Source organism: Strigops habroptila, chromosome 3 (assembly GCF_004027225.2).
Source record: "Strigops habroptila isolate Jane chromosome 3, bStrHab1.2.pri, whole genome shotgun sequence".
Lineage (NCBI taxonomy): Eukaryota > Metazoa > Chordata > Aves > Psittaciformes > Psittacidae > Strigops > Strigops habroptila.
The window spans coordinates 25,192,798-25,208,315 of NC_044279.2; positions in this window are offsets into that span (position 1 = coordinate 25,192,798).

Genomic DNA, 15,518 nt, shown 5'->3' on the forward strand with positions numbered 1-15,518 from the left:
CCTTTAATAGCCCCATATGGCCAGTGCAAAAGTCTAATGGAGAGTGGAGATTAACAGTAGACTATCGTGGCCTGAACGAAGTCACACCACCATTGAGTGCTGCCGTACCGGACATGTTAGAACTTCAGTATGAACTGGAGTCAAAGGCAGCCAAGTGGTATGCCACAATTGACATTGCCAATGCATTTTTCTCAATCCCTTTGGCAGCAGAATGCAGGCCACAGTTTGCTTTCACTTGGAGGGGCGTCCAGTACACTTGGAACCGACTGCCCCAGGGGTGGAAACACAGCCCTACCATCTGCCATGGATTGATCCAGACTGCACTGGCACAGGGGCAAGCTCCAGAACACCTGCAATACATTGATGACATCATCGTGTGGGGTGATACAGCGGAAGAAGTTTTTGAGAAAGGGAGGAAGATAATCCAAATCCTGCTGAAGGCTGGTTTTGCCATAAAACGGAATAAGGTCAAGGGACCTGCACAGGAGATTCAATTTTTGGGAATAAAATGGCAAAATGGACGCCGCCAGATCCCCACAGACGTGATCAACAAGATAACAGCAATGTCTCCACCAACTAACAAGAAAGAAACACAAGCTTTCTTAGGTGTTGTGGGGTTCTGGAGAATGCACATCCCAAATTACAGTCTGATTGTAAGCCCTCTCTACCATGTGACCCGGAAGAAGAATGATTTCAAATGGGGCCCTGAGCAACAACAAGCCTTTGAACAAATTAAATGAGAAATAGTTCATGCAGTAGCCCTTGGACCAGTCCGGGCCGGGCCAGATGTGAAAAATGTGCTCTATACCGCAGCTGGGGAGAATGGTCCTACCTGGAGCCTCTGGCAGAAAGCTCAAGGGGAGACTCGAGGTCGACCCCTCGGCTTTTGGAGTCGGGGATATAAAGGATCCGAGGCCAGCTATACTCCCACGGAAAAAGAGATACTGGCAGCCTATGAAGGGGTTCGAGCTGCCTCAGAAGTGATTGGAACTGAAGCGCAGCTCCTCCTGGCACCCCGGTTGCCTGTGCTGGGCTGGATGTTCAAAGGCAGGGTCTCCTCTACACATCATGCAACTGATGCTACATGGAGTAAGTGGGCCGCACTAATTACACAACGAGCTCGAATAGGAAATCCCAGTCGTCCAGGAATTCTAGAAGTCATCATGGACTGGCCAGAGGGCAAAGATTTTGGGATGTCACCAGAAGAGAAGGTGACGCGTGCTGAAGAGGCCCCACCATATAATGAACTGTCAGAGAGTGAAAAGCAATATGCCTTGTTTACTGATGGGTCCTGCCGTATTGTGGGAAAGCATCGGAGATGGAAGGCAGCTGTGTGGAGTCCCCTGTGACAAGTTGCAGAAACTGCTGAGGGAGAGGGTGAATCGAGTCAGTTTGCAGAGGTGAAAGCCATCCAGCTGGCCTTGGACATTGCTGAACGAGAAAAATGGCCAGTGCTTTATCTCTATACTGACTCATGGATGGTGGCAAACGCCCTGTGGGGGTGGTTGCAGCAATGGAAGCAGAGCAACTGGCAACGCAGAAGTAAACCCATCTGGGCTGCTGCATTGTGGCAAGATATCGCTGCTCGGGTGCAGAACCTGGTGGTGAAGGTACGCCACGTAGATGCTCATGTACCCAAGAGTCGGGCCACTGAGGAACACCAGAATAACCAGCAAGTGGATAAAGCTGCTAAGATTAAAGTGGCTCAAATGGTCTTGGATTGGCAACATAAGGGTGAATTATTTTTAGCCCGGTGGGCCCATGACACCTCAGGCCATCAAGGCAGAGATGCAACATATAGATGGGCTCGTGATCGAGGGGTGGACTTAACGATGGACACTATTGCCCAGGTTATTCACAAATGTGAAACAGGTGCTGCAATTAAGCAAGCCAAGCGGTTAAAGCCTCTCTGGTATGGAGGACGATGGCTGAAGTACAAGTATGGGGAGGCCTGGCAGATTGACTATATCACACTCCCACCAACCCGTCAAGGCAAGCTGTATGTGCTTACCATGGTGGAAGCAACCACCGGCTGGCTGGAAACATATGCTATGTCCCACGCCACTGCCCGGAACACTATCCTGGGCCTTGAGAAACAAGTCTTGTGGCGACACGGCACCCCAGAGAGAATTGAGTCAGACAATGGGACTCATTTCCGGAACAACCTCATAGACACTTGGGCCAAAGAGCATGGCATTGAGTGGGTATATCACATCCCCTACCATGCACCAGTCTCTGGGAAAATCGAACGGTACAATGGGCTGTTAAAAACCACACTGAGAGCAATGGGTGGTGGGACTTTCAAACACTGGGATACACATTTACCAAAAGCCACCTGGTTGGTTAACACTAGGGGATCTGCCAACAGGGCTGGCCCAGCCCAATCAGGACTTTTACGTACCGTAGAGGGGGATAAAGTTCCTGTGGTGCACATAAAGAATTTGTTGGGGAAGACAGTCTGGGTTATTCCTGCTTCAGGTAAAAGCAAACCCACTCGTGGGGTTGCTTTTGCTCAGGGACCTGGATATACTTGGTGGGTAATGCGGGAAGATGGGGAAGTCCGATGTGTACCTCAAGGGGATTTGATTTTGGGGGAAAACAGCCAATGAACTCAATTGTACGCTGTTGCCTGCTCTATAACACTTTTATAGCCCACCAGCTAGATATCTTCAGGTCGCCAGCAATTGACCCTGACTTCCCTCCGATCATCACCCCAACAAAGAATGAATTTTGAGGAAACCAGATGAGCTCAGCAGTGACCAGACGAGTTTGGCGGTATCATCAGCAGGCCACAACCCAACACTACATACCGTCCCTCCTGCCCTGAAAGACTATTACAAGAGATGGAGCCTGACATCATGGACTGGATGAGTTCAGCAATTTTACAGGGATTGGTCCATGGACTAGGGAATGATATCTTTCTCTGTGTGTGGGTGTGGGTGTATATATATATGTGTATATATATGGGACAGGGGTGATGGTGTGCTGAGAGATGTGGGATCTGAGCATGACATGAATGGTATGGAATAAGGGGTGGATACTGTCCTGGGTTCAGCTATAGCAGTCATTTTTCTCCTGCTTAGTAGCTGGTGCAGTGCTGTGTTTTTTAACTTTCAGCCTGGGAACAACGCTGATAACACTGATGTTTTTAGTTGTTGCTAAGTAATGTTTATTCCAACCAAGGACTTTCTCAGTCTCATGCTTTGCCAGGGAGGAGGGGAAGCCGGGAGGAAGCAGAGACAGGACACCTGACCCAAACTAGCCAAAGGGGTATTCCATACCACAGCATGTCATGCCCAGTATATAAACCGGGGGGAGTTACCCGGAAGGCCTGATCACTGCTCGGGTCGGGCTGGGTATCGGTCGGCGGGTGGTGAGCAATTGTATCCTCTCCCCTTGTTATTTCACTAATCGTTATTATCATTGGTGGTAGCAGTAGTGGTTTTGTATTATACCTTAGTTGCAGGACTGCTCTTATCTCAACCCGTGGGAGTTACATTCTTCCCATTCTCCTCCCCATCCCTCTGGGAGCGGGGGGAGGAAGAAGCGGGGGGGGGAGTGAGCGAGCGGCTGTGTGGTTCTGAGTTACCAGCTGGGCTCAAACCATGACACTCTGCTTGCAAGCTCATTAGTATATTTTCAGTTAATAGTATAACCTGACAATATTTTTATTGATTCCGTGATTGTCTTAATTTCTGTGACCTCACATTATCTTCTTCACATTATCTTTGCCACAAATGTTCTATCAACATTGGTGTACAAATGCAAAAAACCCCCAAAACCTACAAGATCTCTTTGCTTGCAGCCTTAGACATTTAGAAAGCAGAAAGTGCACCAGGAAGAGAGAAACAAAATTACATTGGTTCATTCTGGATGTAAAGAAATACTCATGCAAAGCAAAGCATGATCAGAAAGAGTACATAGACATATACAAAACTAGAAAGAGACAGACAAGGAGACAGCAAAATGATAACCACATATTCAGTAATAATTACTCTGAGGTTATATTTACACTGCAGCGTCAGCAGTTAGCATTCTCTAATAGATTTTTTTTTAATTACTGTTCAGTGCATAAGAGAAGAGTTTAAGGGGATCAGGAAATCAGATGACTCCATATTTATGATTTGACTAGAATACTCTCGTTGTTTCTTTATAGTGAATTACTTTCATGTATGCTTAGATTTCTAACTAACTGCTTACCCTTCTTATTTCTGTTAGTTTCTACAAAATATGTAAGATTTATTTGCCTACAAAAATAGCACTGGAAGCTGAGAGCTGAAAATCACTGTTTTAGTCTTCTGTGACATGGTGGATGGGCATAACTGAACAATAACAGCGTGGAACAACATCTATTGGAAATCCATTTTATTTTTCCTGTATTTCAACTGCATTCTTAAGTCAGTCAACTACATGCAGTGCACCAAACTGCCTGCTAAAGGCAGCCAAGAAATTTTTGACATGACATTTTTCCACTGGAAAATGCAGATTTCTTTATGTCAAAACAAGCAGTTGTATCTGCTGCAAATTTTCCTGCCTGTTAGAGTTACAAGACATATTACGAACTAAGAAGCTTGGTCTTAAGCAAGTGTCCATTTCAAGGAGAAAGGGATCTGAAATCTGGGAGCTGTAAGGGCTTTCAGATTTCTTATATCCGTAACTCATTAGACTGGCAAACAGAAACCTGGGCAGTCAGAGCAATTCACCATGCTCCTTTAAGGAAAAAAACTTAAAATGGACAGTAATTTCATTTTTTGTCAATAAGAGGTTTGAATATCTCCTAATATTCAAGATATTTCAAAATAACAGATTGTTATTTTAGTGCCTAAAAAACTTATTTTAGTTATAAAAATTATTTTAGTTATATCTATAAATAGACAATTTCCCAAAAGTAAAAATTCTAGTTTTCATGCAACCATAGTTTCCCTCTTTCAAACCACAGTTTCTCACACAAATTAGCTATTTCACAATACCAACATCATGGAAAAGGGCAAGAAGCAAACAACTGCTGACTCTACTAACAGTTTGTGTTCTCTTCCCCTGATCCCTGCTTTGACAGGAGATGCAATAGAAACCACATTTGGACAAGAGTAAAATTAGGATCTTTTTAAATTATTATTATTTTCACAATGTGTATGACAGAAGAACGAAAGTCAACTGGTTTCGATTACAGCCACTGTCTATTTACACGCTGAATAAGAAGCAGTCAATGGAGATATAAAAAGCTGTTGAAAGCAGATACTAATGCAAAAGGTCTTAATGTTCTAGGTGGATTATAACTTACAACCACAAAATATTTTGCCTGGAATTATATATAATAGTATATTATACTCTATATTAATAATATTACATTATTAATAATATAATATCTTAGATTAGCAAAATAAAATCTATTTTTATTTCATATTTATATATCTTATTATATATATAATCATACATGTCTATCATGTTCTTTAAAAAGAAAAAGAAAATTTGCAGTAGGAATATTGACCAACGCACAAAGGAATGAATGATATTATGGGTCCGTTTGTTCCTTGGAGATGCCTGACTCATCTGTTAGGTGGGCAATGGTATTAACATATCTCACATGTGTCCCAAAGGTTATTATATTTTTTCTCACCCATATTGCACAGTGAAGGCAAGTAAGTAAAAAGAATTCTGAATAACGCTATAACAAATCATACAAAAGAAAACTAAAGGAAAATGAGCAATGCCAGATTCTGATTATATGAACAATGGTCTATTAAAGATTCTCACCACATAATTGAATGTGAGAGTCACTCTACTGTCTATTCACAGCATTTATTTCAAACATATATACTTGATAGATACATCAATATTTGGTCTTCTAACTTGCTCTTGTCCTCAACTTTCTCCAGTATGAACCTGTTGCCTGTGTTGCACTGTCAGGTGTAAGATGAACAAGGTTATGAATGAAGTATGATGACAGTGGAGCAGCTTGCATGAATATTCCTTTGCAAAATTAAACATGATCAATGTCTCACATTTGATCAGCATCCCAGTATAAGATCACACTTGTTGCAGAATGTATATGCCTTCTCTAAGCCAAATTAAACTCTAAGTCACTCTGAATCTAAAATAACTCTATTAAATTCAGTAGAATTGATTTTTCTCCATATAAATACCTCATATAACTACAAGCAAAAATGAATGGTATTTGATATATCTATCCTATATAGATCTATCTGCCTGGTCCTGTTTATTACTTAATAGTTAACAGAAAGAAATAAATTTTCGAGAATTTTCAGTGTGACAGACTTTTTAGTATATCCACAAGACAAATACATCTATTGAGAAAGGTGCTTTCCATTTCAAAGGTACTACAGCCTCTCACTTTTTTGTGCTACAGAGAGTATCTAATGGCTTCCAGTGGAAAATAATATTCATTCCACTTTAAATGAAAAGTGCCTTTGGTATTTGATTGTATTTATGAAACTGAATATAGAGTTGTGCTTATCATTTCACAGTAATCCACTGAAGGATTATACTGAGGCACAAGAGAAGTACAAGTGCCTGAAGTAATCTGCGCACATGAAATAAAAACAGTCAGAGGAAAATCCAAATACCAGTAAGTAGCTCCCTGGGTTTTTTTTCCCCCTTTCAATTTTGATTGAAACTGCACAGTTTGACTAACAAATCAACTCTCAATTTTGGTAAAAAATGTTTTGATTAAAAAAAGAACATAAAACCTGATATGTATTTTTAATTATTTTTTGAGCACTGAAAGATGGTAGCTATTTTTGTTCTTTCTTGGTAGCTCTACTTATTCTCGTTTCATACCAAAACACTGAATAATTTTAATCTCAACCAACTGGGTATAAGGAAAACATCTAGGCAGAATCTTGCATTGTTCTATTATATTTTGTTTCCTCTTGGAAACATTACAGAGTAAGAATTTTCTCCCTTTCCTGACAAGTTATTTGAAGACAGGCTTAACTTCTAATTAATGTACAGATTTCAAGTTGCGCTCTCTCAAGAGTTTTACGAACACTCTAGATATGTGTGTGACACATGCATACAAATGTATATTTGAGTATCCCTAAGAGAAAGAAAGAGGGAGATTATGAGAAGGACCAGGTGGTTAGGTCACTTCCTGGAGAAGTATGAGCCTTGCCTTTTACAGTGGAGAGGTGTGATGTTGCTTCTGGTTATTCATCAATACCAAACACTGATCAACAGCAACATCAAACACTATTCATCAACACCAAAGCACTTGAGAAATAGATGACACAAGTTCAGTCATAAGCAAAATAGGGGAAATGGTGGTAAATTTTAGAATATTAGAATATTTAAAATATCCAAGATGAATTGGATAATCTGGAAGAGTGGGCTAACAAGAACCTTATGAAGTTCAGCAAGGACAAGTGTAAGGTCTTGCACCTGGGAAAATATAATCCAGGTGAAAAGGCTGGGATCTACCCATCTGGGGAGCAGCTCTGTGGGAAGGGACCTGTGGGTTCTCATGGATAACAAGCTCAGTATGAGTGAACAGTGTGATGCTGCAGCAAAGAAAGCCAATGGGGTGCTGGGTTACATCAACAAGGGCATCACCAGCAGAGACAAAGATGTCATTATCCCATTCTACTCAGCACTTGTCAGGCCACACCTGGAGCACTGTGCCCAGTTTTGGTAGCCACTGTACAAAAAAGATGTGGACAGGCTGGAGTGGGTCCAGAGAAGGGCCACAAAGGTGATCCAAGGACAGGGAAGCCTGCCATATGGGGAAAGGCTAAGAGTTGGGTTTGTTCAACCTGGAGAACAGAAGGCTCAGAGAAGACTTTATCACTATGTTCCAGTATTTGAAACATGGCTAGAAGGAAGATGGAGACCCATTTTATAAGGAGACACATGGAAAAGATGAGGGGTAATGGGCACAAGTTACTCCTGGGGACATTCTGACCGGGCAGAAGAAGAAAATTTTTCACAATGAGAACAATCAGCCATTGGAATAATTTCCCAGGGGAAGTGGTGGATTCCACAACAAACTTGATACTTCTTAAGATTCGGCTAGACAGCATGCTGGGACATCTAGTCTAGGTCATGCTTTGCCTGAAAGATTGGACCAGGTGATCCTTGAGGTCCCTTTCAACCTGGTATTCTATGATTCTATGATTCTGTGAATATATCTCCATGAGTAAAGTGTTGTATTTTTACATCATTCACTATCAATGTGATATTACTAAATATTATTTCAATGTTACAGAATATTGTTGTATTTTAATGTCTCCTGATTTGTCTTATTAAACTGTTAATTGATGATCTTGTAATCCATAATTGTAAAACAGATTGAAGTTTATTTGTTACAAAACAAACTGCGATTACAAATTCTCAAGTTGTATTGCTCATGCATATAGAACTTCTTGGCTGGTATCAAATCAAGTCTCACATATATAAGGAATATATATGTGCATGTATATAAATATATGTGTGTGAGAGATGACTTGGATATATTTGTGTACACATCGATATTTAATTTTTTGTGAAATGCAACTCAGTTACTCTTGTATCATTTCTGACTTAAGGGAACAGCTGAATGTACCAGTGTAGGTTAAACATTCAAGACCATACATATGGTTTTAATGTGTGCTCACATAGAGAAAGTAGAGGAGAGAAAACAGAAGAAAGGAATCACTTTTTTTACTTCCATACAATAGCAAGAATGTCAGAGGGAAGAGTGGTCAGATGGAAAGATATTTTTCCCCAGAGCAAGAGGAGAACAATTAAATCTGTTTTGCTGATAAAACAGCACCATTTTTTTGTATATTGTAATGCAACCTGGAACGTGGTATGAAAAAATATCAAATATACTGGTCTTGTTCAACTACTTTCTTTTACAATGGACAACTGTGTTGGTTTTGCTTGGTTTTGACTGGATTTTGTGCCGTGTCCCACATTTGGGCCACAACAACCCCAACACTACAGGCTTGGGGAAGAGTGGCTGGAAAGCTACTCAGCAGGAAAGGACCTGGGGTGCTGATTGATGGCCAGCTGAACTTAAACCAGCTTGGGCCCAGGCAGCCAAGAAAGCCAACAGCATTCTGGCCTATATCAGAAACAGCATGTCCAGCAGGGCCAGGGAAGTGGTCATCCCCCTGTATTTAGCACTGGTGAGGCAGCACTTAGAATCCTGTGTTCAGTTCTGGGACCCTCTCTACAGGAAAGACATTCAGGTGCTGCAGCAGGTCCAGAAAAGGGCAACAAAGCTGATGAAGGGTCTGGAGAGTAAGTCTCATGAGGAATGGCTGAGGGAACTTGAGTCGTTTAGTCTGGAGAAGAGAAGGCTCGGGGGACCTTATCGCTCTCTAGAACTGCCTGAAAGGAGGCTGTAGTGAGGTGGGGGTCAGTCTCTTCTCCCACATAACAAGCGATAGGACAAGCGGTAATGGCCTCAAGTTGTGCCAGGGGAGGTTTAGATTGGATATTAGGAAAAATTTCTTCCACGGGAGGGTGATCAGGTATTGGAACAGGCTGCCCAGGGAAGTGGTGGAATCACCACTCTGGAAGCGTTCAGAAACCGTGTAAATGAGGCTCTCAGTGATATGGTTTAGTGATAGTCTTGTCAGTCCTGGGGTAATGGTTGGACTTGATGATCTTAAAGGTCTTTTACAACCTATTTAATTCTGTGATTCTATAGAGTTAATTTTCTTTATAGTATCTATTATGGGGCTGTGTTTTGGGTTTGTGCTGGAAACAGCATTGATAATTCAGGGATGCTTTCATTATTGCTGAGCAGTGCTTAGACAGAGCCAAGGCCTTTTCTGCTCCTCATACCACCATACCACTGAGCAGGTTGGAGGTGCACAAGAAGTTGAGAAGGGGTGCAGCAGGGACATCTGACCCCAACTGACCAAAGGGATATTCGACACCATATGATGTCTTGCTCAGCGTATAAAGCTAAGGGAAGAAAAAGGAAGGAGGACATTCAGAATGATGGCTTTTGTCTTCCCAATTAACAGTTAGGTGTGGTGGAGTTCTGCTGTCCTGGAGATGGCTGAACGCCTGCCTGACAATGGGAAATGTTAAATGAATTCTTTGTTTTGTTTTGCTTGCATGTATGGTTTTTGCTTTACCTATTAAAGTATCTTTATCTCAACCCACGAGTTTTTTTCTCACTTTTACTCTTCTGATTCTCTCCCTTGTCTCACTGGATAGAGTGAACAAGTGGCTGGGTGGTGCTTATCTGCTGCCTGGGGTTAAACCACAGCAACAACTATGGAATTAAGCCCACAAGAATGTTGCATCATTTGTTGCAAGAAACCCTTAGGATTTCTAGTTTAGTTGATACTTCATTTGTTACTCTGAAAGCTGAGGTGCAACACACATAAATTGCAAATATGGGTGAACTGTTCTGCCAAAGAGAGAAGGAAGACAACAAAATGCCTGAAGTCATTGGTATAAATACCACAGAGGTTCCTTGCCTGGGGACTCACCCTGAAAGGTAATAGAAACTAGATACATGATCCCAGATATGGAGAATAAACAGTCCAGATGTATGTACTAACAAAAATCTCAGAGTGACAGTGGAGGCTTCCTCAGGAGTCCGGGTATGTTCCGAAATTGATGTCATCCAAATAACTTCTACAAAGGATAAGGCAATACAGTACATGTTTTACCTTGTTACTTTCTTTAGAGATCATGCAGCTTACCTTTGCACACTCTTTTTATACCTTTCCCTCTGAAGATATGGTGGATGCCTGCAGGCTGAAAGAAAGGAATTGTCATTTGAAGTAGAATTTTATTTAAAATTCTACCTGTCAAAAGCACATTCACAAAAAGAATAATATAACAAATTATATTCCCAAATGCATACTTTTTGCAGTGCAGATAAAATTTATAGCAACATAAATCTGTACATTACAAACATAAATTAGACACAGTGTAGCCAATATCAAAACTTTTAAAGAAGATACATAGGAAATTTGAAGTGAAACATCTAGTAACTGGTCATTCAAACTATATGAATTCTAGGGGGAAAAAAAAGGTGCATCTAATATAATCAGAAGTAATATGCTTTGTTTTTCCAGTCCAAGATGCTGGCTCAGAAAAAGTTATTTCCATAGCTGGATTTCTGTATTTAAACGCAGTGGTAGAAAGGTATAAAAGTGATGTGCTGCTGGCTAAGGTTGCTTTGGGTTTGGGACTTTTTTCGACTGGTAACTGGGCAGAATTGACAGTACAGATTGTGGCTCACCTTGGTATGGACTTCCATTTGTTTTCTGACATAATCTTGATCAAAATTTCTTTGCAAGTATTCTTTGTAATACTTTGTACAAAATTACAGACAATTAATTTGATCCATATCTATAGGTACTGAAAGATGATGGCTCTGCTTATTCTTTGATCTGCAGTTGAGAAAATAAAGAAAAATCTAGAACAGTAGCAGCCTTAAGTACAATTTGATTAAAATTTGCATCACTTCATTTATAACATAACAAAGATTACTGTGGAAAAATTAATTGTATGATTATGGCAGACTATCAAGATATGCTTCTTTGAGCTGTACCATTACAAAGATTCTTTTAGGGGGGTTGGAACTAGATGATCTTAAGGTCCTTCCCAACCCTAACTATTCTATGATTCTATGATTCTATGAGTCTATGATTCTATGACTGCATGTTTCCTCTATCGTCTCACTAACATCTTTTGCTTTGTAAGTATTGTAGAAAATAAAATGGTCAGCAACAGCCATAAAAAAATTGGATCACTGAGATCCATTCAAGTCATAAGAAGTCTTTAACATTTATTTGCTCAACCCAAACAGTATTTATAAGTGGTCCTGCAACTGAGGAATCAGTAAGTAAATTATTTCTTGCTGTTGTCTAGGGGCTGGTGACAGAATCAATAAAAACAAGGTGCCTATATGGCAATGCAAGGTGATCAGCCAAACTCCCCACATTGCCATAGCACTCAGGCAGGCTTCCCCATCCTTCCACACATTTTGCAAAGACTGTTTTCATATGTTCAGATACAAATTGTAACTTAAAAACATACTATTAAAATAAAAGATTAACAAAGTCAAACAAAATGGGTAGCTTGGGAGAATAAACATAAACTTTATGAAGAAAAAGCTATACATAAGTTTTTTAAAATAAGGGTAATTAAGGGCAATTCCAGTGCTTTTGAAAGCCATTGACTAGAAGAATCATAGACAATGAAGCACAGAAATTATTTGAAAGATTTATGCATACTTTCACTGAATATGGTGAATATGGTGAAGTTAGTATTAATCCATCACTGTTAGTTTTTTTTACTTAGTAAACAAAATAATTAATTATTGTATTTTTTAAATAAAGATATAAAATTGAGATTGAAAGGCTTAAGAAGACTCATCAATTTGACAAGAACAAGATGTTTTCAGCTGGAAGTGCTGATAGAAAATATTGAATTAAATTGTTATTGGGAGTGAAAGAAGTACTTTCTTTCATTTTTGTTTTGTGAACAAAACAATTGCATAGTTCACAATGCTCATCGTAACTATATAAAAATTCAAACAGCAAAGAAATTAAAAACAAAACCACAATAAAACCATGAAAATGAACTCATCAAAATCTGATATCCAGGATGTTGAAAGCATTTGTTCAGGGTGAAATTCTTCTTCTACAACACTCCAGCGTCATGGCTGCAGTGCCTGAGAGAAGCAGCCACCGAAAACCTCAAGCAGTGACACCTAGGACACCTCTATAATATAATATAATATAATATAATATAATATAATATAATATAATATAATATAATATAATATAATATAATATAATATAATATACTATAATATAATATAATATAATATAATATAATATAATATAATATATAATGTAATATAGTATAGTATAGTATTGTATAGTATAGTATAATATAATTAGTATAATTAATATAATATAATATAATATAATATAATATAATATAATATAATATAATATAATATAATATAATGATAGCCTATAATAGAATATAATCTCTATCACTAATTGGGCAAGGCAAGTTAAGTGTTCTTGTGTCCTATCACTGGTCACTAGAGAGAGAAGGTCAGCATCTCCCCCTCTGCTGTCCACCTTGAGGAATTTGTAGACTGTGGTGAGGTCCCCTCTCAGCCTTCTCTGCTCCAAGCTGAACAAACTAAGTGACTTCAGCCATTCCTTGTAAGTCTTATCCTCAAGACCTTCCATCATCTTTTTCACCCTTCTGCCTTCCTCTGGACACACTCTAACAGTCTGATGTTCTCTTATACTGAGGTGCCAAAACTGCACACAGTACTTGAGGTGGAGCCACACCAGTGCAGTGTAGAGTTGGACGATCACCTCCCTCAACCAGCTAGCTGTGCAGTACTTGATGCACACCCAGGACTCTATTTACTCATGTTCAACTTGCTATCAACCCAGACCCCCATACCTCTTTTCATGGGGCTGCTCTCTAGCCTCTCATCCCCCGATTGATACATATTACCCTGTCTCAGGTGCAGAATCCAGCACTTGCTCTTATTAAATTTCCTAAGTTGATTCCCTCTTGCCATGCAGCGTTATTAGTAACCTTCTCTTCCTGAATTTTAGCACATGTAGAAAATAAAAAAAAAAACCTAAAAAATATCTAATGTTTTGGGAACTGTAGAAGGAAATGGTGTACTAAATCTGGAATTTACTGTGAAGCATGAAGCACCATGGGAAATGTTCTGCTCTTGGGTGTGAAAGGCAGAGCTTGATCATTGCAGTTTTCATTTTCAATATTCACCAGATTTCCTTAAATTTCTTAGGTAATTGTATATCCTTTGTATTTTAAAATGAAGCCTTTAAAAAGGATTTCTAATCAGCAGAGAAAAAAAAGTTCGTTACAGGAAACAGACTGCAGATCAGCAATATTAATTTATAGAAAACACTGAATAGTTTGAAAAGAGAACTTTTTGTCATGCAAAAATAGGAAAGAGATGCAGGGAAAAAATGGCAGGGAGAAATAGATAAACAGATACCTCATATCCAATAGATTCTGTATAAAGGCAACCCTACAGCAAATAGTTGTAGTTCACGTTTAGAGCTACACTGAAAGCTCACGTATATGAGAAAGCTACATCAAATTTAGTTGCAAATATGCCTCTTATTTTTCTACTCCGCAAGAAGTAAATTAAGATACACAAACAGCAGTTAAAGCCATAAGCATGCCACTGTTAAACACAGGCCATCTCTCAACCTTCACTTTGTACTGATGAACAAAGGACATCTCTTCCCATAACATGTCTTTCTGAATTATGACCCACACACAACCCTGTGATGCTTAATCTGCCAATGTAGCCTTCAATCTGATCATAAGTTTTATCTTGTTTTCCTCCTATGGATTTTTTTTTTTTTTCTGTTACAGTCGAGCTTCTTTGTGTTGGAGTATTTGAATTCCTTCAACAATTGTCTGTTTTAAAATGACCAATGCATTTTCCATCTTTAATTTTGCATGTGCCAACCAACCTCCTGATGGTTCTGTGTTATTTTTTTGCTCTTCAGGAATGAGATAATTAAAAGGAAAACTGTTATTCTTATAAACTAACAAGAAAGCTTATTATTTTTTTTCTTTAAGAACATCTTTTTTATTTTTACAGTCCCACTATATAAAATTATTAATTCAATTACCCCAAGAATGAATCTATTTTACATTAAATTCCAAGTTTGGGAATCTGCTAACTGAAAGTAAACTTCAATCAGTTATAAGTATTGATTAATTAAATTCTATGAGAAATGCAGATGGTGCAAAAATTTTTGTTAACATTTCTTTTCATACACTGCTTATTTAGCATTGGTTATACCCATAAAATGTGAACGTGAATTAAGTCTTTTTGTTTGTCACCTCTTATTCAGAATGGAATTAGTGGTGACAGTTAATTACAATATTAACGTTGGTCCCTCTATACCAAAATCATTGTTCATTTTTGAGTTAAAAAAAGGTCTAAATTACAATTCGCTTAAAGAAGAGCAGTTTCTGAAAAATATGATATAATGTATCATAATTACAAGTATTTTTTCATTAGAAAAAGAATGGGAGAAGGGAGATAGGCACACTTTCTACAGTAGAAGATTTGTGGTATCTTGTCTTTTTTTTTAAACAGTCTCCATTTTCATCTAGTTATCTTATTTAAACACATTCTTCTGCAGAACAGATCTTGAGCAGAGGTCAAGTATGAGCACCTCCAGACATTACTAATGAAAGGTAGCAGCAGCTATGCTTCCAATGAACTTATTTGCCTTTGCTGTAGTGCTAAATAATACAGCACTGTTGAACACACACAAAGCTTTCTCATAATTCATTCTGTGATGCACTTGGCTTCAGAAAAAGTTGAATGCCGTGCTTTTGCACTGCTAAGTCAGGCAAACTTAAAAAACCATAGATTTCCCCAGAGACTATAAGGTTTTCTCATTACACTTTGTTTCCAAAGAAATCCCCATTACCTTGCTTCCTGAGGTTAGGCACTTAATAGTACCTAAACTTTTGATTCTGCCTCCCCTTCTCTGATAGAGGTATTTAAATGC